The 8,971-nt window shown below is 36.7% G+C and overlaps 1 protein-coding gene and 1 pseudogene across 1 annotated transcript in view; one reads left to right on the top strand and one right to left on the bottom strand.

The window, feature by feature from the left end:
* The window catches only part of LOC102752879, a 46,766-nt pseudogene that overhangs the window by 30,014 nt on the left and 7,781 nt on the right, over positions 1-8,971 (bottom strand).
* The window catches only part of SENP6 (SUMO1/sentrin specific peptidase 6), a 108,042-nt gene continuing 101,786 nt past the window's right edge, over positions 2,716-8,971 (top strand). The window contains exon 1 of the mRNA XM_015569432.1: positions 2,716-2,798. The gene's annotated coding sequence lies outside the window, so the exon portion shown is untranslated. The remainder of the gene's footprint in view (positions 2,799-8,971) is intronic.

Consider the following 8,971-nt stretch of genomic DNA (forward strand, 5'->3'; position numbering starts at 1 on the left):
TTGAATATCTATGATGTTAACACCTTCAGAAAATTTGACATATGAAGTTTTGAAGTTTGCTGTCGATACAACAAAGTATCATACATATCAAATCGCATATATATCAACATATGTGTGACTCCATCTATTGAAAAGATCTGCATTATTAACCCATACACTTAGTATACATAGAAGTGGGGTTGATGGATCATAGGGTAATTTTATGTTTAACTTTTTAGGCAACTGCCAAACTTTACCCACAGTGGCTGCAGCATTTTACATTCCCACCAGTAGTGCATAAAAGTTGCAATTCCTTCCACATTTTTGTCACTACTACTTACTATATTTCATTTTTATTAAAAAAATAGCCATCCTAATGGGTGCGAACTAGTATCTTATTATAGTTTTGATTTGCATTTCTATTATATTTAGTGAGCATCTTGTGAGACTTTTAAAATTATGGGCTTTTCTGGGCCACGTAAGTTATAAAACATTTGGTTCCAAATCTGAGTAAATTTGAGTTTATGGTTAGGAATTCTCTAGTCATGGGAGTATACACTTTGTCTACAGTTCAATCTTAAAATCCAGAGGCAAGGACAGGACATTATTATTCCCATTGTTGAGTTCTTCAGTGAGTTTCTTTGTTTTACCCTAGTTCATCCAATCAGAGTGTTCTCCTTCAGGTATTCTGGTATTCAGCCTGACCGTTCATCTTGCTGTGTCCCCAAACTTTATATATATTGATTTTAGATAGAAATGGAAGGAAGGAGGGGGAGAGAGACACATCAATGTGAGAGAAACACACTCCTGTAACACTCCTTATTGGGGATTGGACCTGAAATGTTGGAATGTGCTCTGACTCTAGGAATCACATAGCGATCTTTTGGTGCATGGGACCATGCTCAATCACCTGAACCACACCAGCCAGGGCTCTGGGGCTCTAAACTTGATCTTAAAAACCAGGCTCTAGGCCATCAGACTTTTGTTACATGGCTTCAAATGACAACTTCAGAAGTTTATTTCGCCAGGTTCCCACTTACCAGTTGTTTATGACTTCAGGGGTTTTCAGCCATGCACTTACAAAATTTTTAAAACTCATAATGAGCATGTTTGATGCTCTGATATGGATGGAGGGTTTTTGTTGTTGATTTTGATAAATCAAGTTCACCATATTGCCAACACAGAAATCTTTTGTTTCTCTTCTGTTAAAAGGCAGGGATGATGGAGGTAAAGAAAAGGTCAGTTAGTGGTCTGGATATGGTTCTCATAAGTAAGGCAAGCAAACTAACAGGCACTGATTTGTAGTATCAGTGATCAATTATGAAGATACAGGGTTGATTTTTTAAAATATCTCAAACATATTCATGTGTGCCTCCCCCTCATTTTTATTGTATTTTACAAATTTGAGCTACTTTTTCTAGCAAACTCACACATATGGATGACATTAAAGTGTTCTTTCTCTCTTTAGAGGAAATAAGGTGTTCATAAGTAATAATCAAGGCATTCAAGTGAAAAGAAAATCTAGACTAAACAAAGAGCTTGGGGAATGCTCAATTTTACTTTATAGTTAACTAGAGGCCCGGTGCACAAAAATTTGTGCACTGGGTGGGAGGCGGTCTCTCAGCCCAGCTTGTGCCCTCTTGCAGTCTGGGACCCCTCGGGGGAATGACCACCTGCTGGCTTAGGCCCGCTCCCCAGGGGATTGGGCCTAAGCTGTCAGTCAGACATCCCTCTGGCAGCCCGGGAGCCCTCGGGGCATGTCCACTTGCCAGCGGGGAGCAGGCCTAAGCTGCAGTCAGACATCCTTGGCACTGCTGAGTAGGCAGGAGAGGCTCACGCCACCTCCGCTGTACTGGCAGCTGTCAACCTGGCTTGTGGCTGAGCAGAGCTCCCCCGTGGGAGCGCACTGACCACCAGGAAGCAGCTTCTGCATTGAGTGTCTGCCCCCTGGTGGTCATAGTGACCAGTCATTCTGCTGTTAGGGACAATTTGCATATTACCCTTTTATTGTATAGGATAGAGGCCTGGTGCATGGGTGGGGGCCGGCTGGTTTGCCCTGAAGAGTGTCCCGGATCAGGGTGGGGGTCCCACTGGGGTGCCTGGCCAGCCTGGGTGAGGGGCTGATGGCTGTTTGCAGGCTGGCCACAGCCCCTTCAGGGTGGGGCTCCCCACTGGGGTGCCTGGCCAGGCTGGGTTAGGGGCTGTGGGCTGTTTGTAGGCTGGTCACACCCCCTTCATGTTGGGGGTCCTTCTGGGGTGCCTGGCCAGTCTGGGTGAGTGGTTGATCACTGTTTGCAGACTGGCCAAGCCCCCCAGCGGGGACCCTCACCCTATGAGGATGTGGCCATCCTGGGTGAGGGACTGATGGCTGTTTGCAGGCTGGCCAAGCCCTTGGCCACCCAAGCTCCCAGCAGAGGCTGGCTGGAAGCAGCTATTGGGGATTTATTTAGCTTCTACAATTGAAACTTTGTTGCCTTGAGCCGACCTCAGGGCCGTCTGGGCTGGCGGGAAGCTTGGCTTCCTCCATTGCCAGGGCAACCAAGCCTCCTGCTTGCTCCAGCTCTGTGGCTGCTGGCTGCCATCTTGGTTGGGTTAATTTGCATGTAATCCCTCTGATTGGTTGGTGGGCATGGCTTGGGGTGTAGTTGAGGTGTGGTCAATTTGCATGTTTCTCTTTTATTAGATTAGATATCTCTATTAATACTTATCTCTGTTTTTATTTCAGCTTTGACTAGATCCGAATCTAGGAGAGATGGAGGTTTTAAAAATAATTGGAGCTTTGATCATGGAGAAGAAAGTGAAGGAGATACAGATAAAGAGTAAGATTTTTTTCCCCCTCAGATATTTTATAAGAATGAAACTTTTCATTATAAAAATAATATAAATTGTTTGCTATGGAAATATTTTTAAGAGTATTGTATTCTTAAGGAAATATTGAACTCTTTTATAATAGCATCAATGAAGAAAAAGCAGTTCTTTATTGGTAAATAATTTTATGTTATATTTATCTTTTGAAATGTATAAATAAGTACATGTAATATGTTTAACCTTATGATTAAGTATCAATCATACTACAGATTTCCAACTAAATAATTGTTCCTTAGTAAAAATAAATAAACACGGAATTCTGTTCAGTGATTTGAAAAGCTACCATTTATCTTGAGTAAGTGAACCTAGATTAAGACCTCAGAATTTTGTATGAAAGTTTAGATCCTGTAGTAACTTTCTTCCCAGTTACCCCTCACCACCTGTCCATCTTAGATCCGATTATCACCAGAGAGAGCAGAAACACTATAAATGATAAACACAGGTGTTGACCCAGACAGAAGCTAATAAGCAAAGTGTTCATTATATTTGTTAATGTACTTGGAATTACTTCTGTGAAAAATTTCAAATACTGGTTTTAATAGAACCTTTTGCATCATGCAGAATTTGTATTACAGATTCAGCATTGCTATAGTTTCTTGGTTTATTGATCTGATTTTTCCCTTAACCAGAACAAATAGCAAATTGAGAGAAACACTAATATATACACCAAGTTCTACCAAAACTATAAATATGTTTTAGAAATTTTACACAAGAAGTCATTCAGAGTATATTGGCTAAATATTGTAGGTGCTTCACTTCTTTTTGGGCAACAGCTCCATTCATCATTGCCATTTTATGTGCCTTCACCTATGTGCTATTGAACTGAAGTGAAGTTTTATTTGAAGGAGAGCTTAGAACTGGTAAGTTTCTCAGTTAAAATTGATATTTTATGGTCTTTTATTTCTGACTATTTTTCAATTTAAAATAGTTTTTGTTACAGACATTTAGTACATAGGTACTGTAACAAAGACAAACATTTTGAAAAATTGGAACTAAATCTGAAATTAAATTGAGTAGAAAATATATCATTTTAAAAACGTTTTTGTAAAGTGTGTGGAAGGAGAGAATTTTTAGCATTAAAAAAGTTGGGACATATATAAGCAGTAATGAAACAAGCATTTTACGTTTTTACTATAAATAGTTAGGTTTTTACTGAAAATAGCTTATAGAGTTGCCTTCACAAAGGTGTATTTTGAGTTCCTCTGTGAAAAGATTTGTCATGGATATGTAAGAAATTGTCGTTTAAGGTGCTACCTGTCCTGTATGTTTCATTTATGAATCATACTCTTGGGTTCCTCATTATAAGTGGATCCTCAGTGGCTCTTGCTTTTTGAACAAGTTGATATTAACATGAACTCTTTATTAATAGATGTATCAGTCTGATTTTTAAAAATCTCAGGCCAGTGATTCTCAGTGAAGAGTTGATATTTCTTTCAAAGTGGTAGAGGTATAGCTATTTTACTGTGGTAATACTGTTTCTTTTCATTAGCTAAAGTTTTCTACCAGTTTGTTTCTCTGTCCTTTCCCCCTAATTTTAAATCCAAGACAGAAAATAAAAATGAGTGACCATATATGAAATTTGTATATAAGACGACAAATATTTTATTCATTTATGGTGGGGATCAACAAACCATGATGCTTCCCAGGCCCAATCTGGCCCACCACTTGATTTTTGTTAATCGTTTTATTGGAACACAACTACACATATACTTGTAATCTATGATGGCTTTTATACTATAATGGAAAAGATGAGTGGTTGATATGATGATAGTATGGTCTACAAAGGTTAAAATATTTATTCTATTGCCCTTTACAGAAAAAGTTTGCTGATCCCTGAATTATTAGATGAACAAAGAGGATAAAACTGAATTTAATGTATGGGTCATAATTGCCATTTAAGGTTTCTTCCTCCCTTATTTTATATGCAGTGAGGCAAATCTACTCAGTATAGATGAAGATGAGGATTCTGAAACCTCAAAAGGAAAAAAGGCAAGTGTTGCTTTTTTAATTTAAAAAACATTTTTAGTTTATACTAAAAATGAATATTTCAAAAGAAAATGTTAACATTTTAAATTAAGTCCCAACCTCTCTCTTTCCTATCCCAGAGGCAAATGATGTTCCCAGTTTCTTGTTTTTCTTATCAGATATTTATGTGTTAAAACAATATTCTTGTCTCACCTCCTTACACTTACATAATTGGTAGTATCCTATACACACTTTTTCTAATCTAAAAATGATTATGTCTGAAGACCATCCATGAGCGTTTATTAAGAGTATCGTCGTTCTTTCCAATGTACCATTTCATTTTATGATATACTGTTATTATTCAACTAGAGGCCTGGTGCACGAAATTCGTGCGGGGGGGGGGTGTCCTTTAGCCCAGGCTGCACCCTCTCCGTTCCGGGATCTCTCGGGGGATGTCTGACTGCCGGTTTAGGCCCAATCCCACAGGGGTCAGACATCCCTCTCGCAATCCAGGACCACTGACTCCTAACCACTCACTTGCCTGCATTCCTAATGCCCCCAACTGCCCTCCCCTGCTGGCCTGGTTTCCCCCAATGACCATCCCCTGCTGGCCTAATCACCCCTAACTGCCTCTGCCCCATCCCCCCACCACCATGGCTTTGTCTGGAAGGAAGTCAGTGGTCAACCTGATCTAATTAGCATATTACCCTTTCTTTAGTATAGATACCACCACATTTATGGTGTTATCTACCACCCTTCCCCAAATAATTTTGAGTAAGTTAGCCTTCTGGGTAATTTTTCCCACATACAAGTATATCTGTAGGATGTATATAGAAGGAGAGCTGCTGTATTAGGTCAGATATATTTCTAATTTTCTTATACCTGATTTATACTTAATTTATCAGCAATATCTGAGAGTGCCTATTTCTTCAAACTTTTGTTACAGTTTTATCAACCTTTTGATTTTTGCCAGTGAAAAATAATATCTTATTTCTTTCTTCATGAATGAGGTTGAACACATTTCATATATGTAGTCCATTTATTTTCTTTGGGTAACAAAGTTAATATCCTTTGCCCATTTTTCTATTTGGTCTTTAGGGTATTATTGATTCATAGGAATTCTGTTTACATTGAGTCTGAGATACACATTTTTTCACATTTTGACATCTGAAATTTGTCTAGGTGTGTATTATAATTTCATGACATGGTTTAATTTCAAAAGTTTCTTTGCATATTAGTACATACAATAATTATGCATCTTAGAAGGTCTTAGGTTTGATGATATACCGTTTTTTGGAGATACTGGCTCATTGCTTTGATACTAGTTGCTAATATCTTAAACCAGGATTTTTCTTTTGTCTTTGCTTTTGGTGGTTATTGCCTTGGAGAAAATGTATTTTCTTATGTTGTTAAATATGTGTCTTGGGTTTAGTGTCTTAGTTCCTAATGATGATAACTTAATTGCTTATTTGCTTTATCCTATTAGGCACATTAAATAATTTCACAATACCAATGTATAATAATAAAAGTGTAATATGCTACTTAGACCGGACATCCTTCTGAATGTCCTTCCATCCTTCTGGACAAAGCCAGGCTATGAGGGAAGTCCGGGTCCCGGGTACCAGAGGGAAGACGTTGTCAGCAGCTGGTGGAAGGAAGGCCTACTCTTGCATGAATTTCAAGCATTGGGCCTCTAGTTAAAATATAATTACTAATAAAATGACTTAAATTTTTTTTATCCTGTTCCTTTGTTGTTGTTTGGTGGCACCACCAGGTATATTCCACTAGGAATGTATATTTAAATTACTGTTTTGAAATTATTTATTCCTGGTTGGTAATTCCACCAGCTAGATGAGAATGGGGTTTTTAAAATATTTTTATTGACTTCGGACAGGAAAGGAGAGGGCAACATAGAAACATTATTGATGAGAGAGAATCATTGATGGACTGCTTCTTGCATGCCCCCCACTGAGGACTGAGCCCACAACCGGCCTGTACTGTCAGTAACTGGGAATCAAACTGTGACTTCCTGGTTCATAGATCGATGCTCAACCACTGAGCCATGCCTTGTTTCATTTTTTAGCTTTGTTTTTTATTTTGAGGAATTGCTTCTTAAAATAATTTGTTTTATACTTATGAAAAATTATTCACATGGTTCCAAAGTCAAATCTACAAAAGTCTTATTCAGAGAAGTCTAGCTTTTGTCCTGATTTCCTCCATCCTCTCTCTTTCATCTCACGGTAACCTACTGTAGTTTAACCTTTCATTATTGTTTTGCTCTGGTTTTTTTGTGTGTTTATTATAAGAATATACCACTCTTCTTGGAGAAAGTGGCTACACTGTTTGGCACCTCAATTTTTTGTTTACTTAACATTATGAACTGTAGGTCAGTCTCTACAGCAAAATATTTAGAGATTTCTCATTTATTGCTACCTAATGCTCCAGTGAATGGGTGTAGCATAGATTGATGTACCATCACTTGATAAGCAGGGGTTTTTTTTCCAATCTTTTGCTGTTATAGCTAGTGCTTTAGTAAAGCTTTGAACTTATATCTTTTCATATTTTAGTTTATTTTCATGTTAAATTACTGGAATTACAGTGGAGATTTCAGAGGGTAAATTTACAGGTAATTTGGCTAGATTTTGCCAAATGCCTCATTCATAAGAGTTAAAACTTGCCATTCAAATAGTAATATATGAGAGTTCCTGTATGGATAATTTTACCCACACACCAGTATATCTGTAGGATGAATATAGAAGTAGAGCTGCTGTATCAGGTCAGATACAGTTCTAATTTTCTTATACCTGATTTATACTTAATTTATCCTTAATATATGTGAGTTGCTGTTTCCTGCAATCTTGGAGAGTATGTGGTCAAACTTAAATTTTTGACAGTCTGGCATAGCACCCTCTTAAGTATTTCCCATACTTAGCAGTTGAATAGATTTTAGGAACTTTTAAATTTACTTTCTCCAAAACATGTTTGTCATGATTTAGGGAATTTAAAATTACACTGAAAAACTAGAAGGTTTTTCACATTGCAGTTTTCTCTAACTTTTATTTTAACATTGCAATTTCTTAGAATGCTGCTGTTAGATATTCTTCAGGTGGACATTGAAATAGTGAACTTTGGAGAAAAATAAAAGTGTTCCATCACTAACTTCTATGACATTGGTCTTTGATTTTTTATTGCTTGAGATTCCCTTAAGCTTTTAATTAAGTATATGCCTTATTACACATTTTTAAAGATATAAATATTGATATTTTCAAGTAAAACCAGTTTGACACATATATATATCCAGTGATATTAAAGATAATTATGAATTCATACTAAGACACATCTATTTTAAAAATATTTTTTGAAGTGTACTATGTCCTCTTTAAGTTGAAAATATTGTGCCTTTTTCTTCTTAAATTTATATTTTCTTTCAATTTCTCACAGGATTTTGACTTTACGTATCTATTTTAACTTCATATGATACATTTTTATGGGATAGAAAGATTTTAACTTATCCTATTATACTTTAATAAAGAGATAAATGTTAATAAAGAGATAATTTAACTATTTTTTAATTTAACATTAAATAATATTCCTGTTACTAAATGATTCGTTTTTTTAATGGATTGAATTATCTTTATAGTTATTAATAAATATTTAATCCAAAATTATATTACAGATATTAACAATTATTAAACATATTGCATATAATTATTTTAGAAATACAGTGGGGCCTTGACTTACGAGTGTCCCGACTAATGAGTTTTTCGAGATACGAGCCGTCACTTGGCCGATTTTTTGCTTTGAGTTGCGAGCTAAAATTCAGGTTACGAGCCAGCTTCAGATACCCCACCGCTAGTTGGCACAGTGAACGTCACAGTGAAAGCCACAACATCAGCCCAGCATCACGTGTCTCACTCGTTCACATTTGATTTGACATACGAGTAATTTGAGTTACGAGCTCCATCATGGAACAAATTAAACTCGTAAGTCAAGGCCCCACTGTATATCTCTTAAAACAGATGAACTGACCTGTTTTATTCATTTAGTTCACGTATCCATAATAAATATTATTTATTGCTAAAATAAAACTTTCAGCCGCAATTTTTTAAACTTTTTGTGTGTTTTTTATATATATATAAGTACTGTGAAATCTTGGTCA

The sequence above is a fragment of the Myotis davidii genome, unplaced genomic scaffold (assembly GCF_000327345.1).
Source record: "Myotis davidii unplaced genomic scaffold, ASM32734v1 scaffold104, whole genome shotgun sequence".
Classification (NCBI taxonomy): domain Eukaryota; kingdom Metazoa; phylum Chordata; class Mammalia; order Chiroptera; family Vespertilionidae; genus Myotis; species Myotis davidii.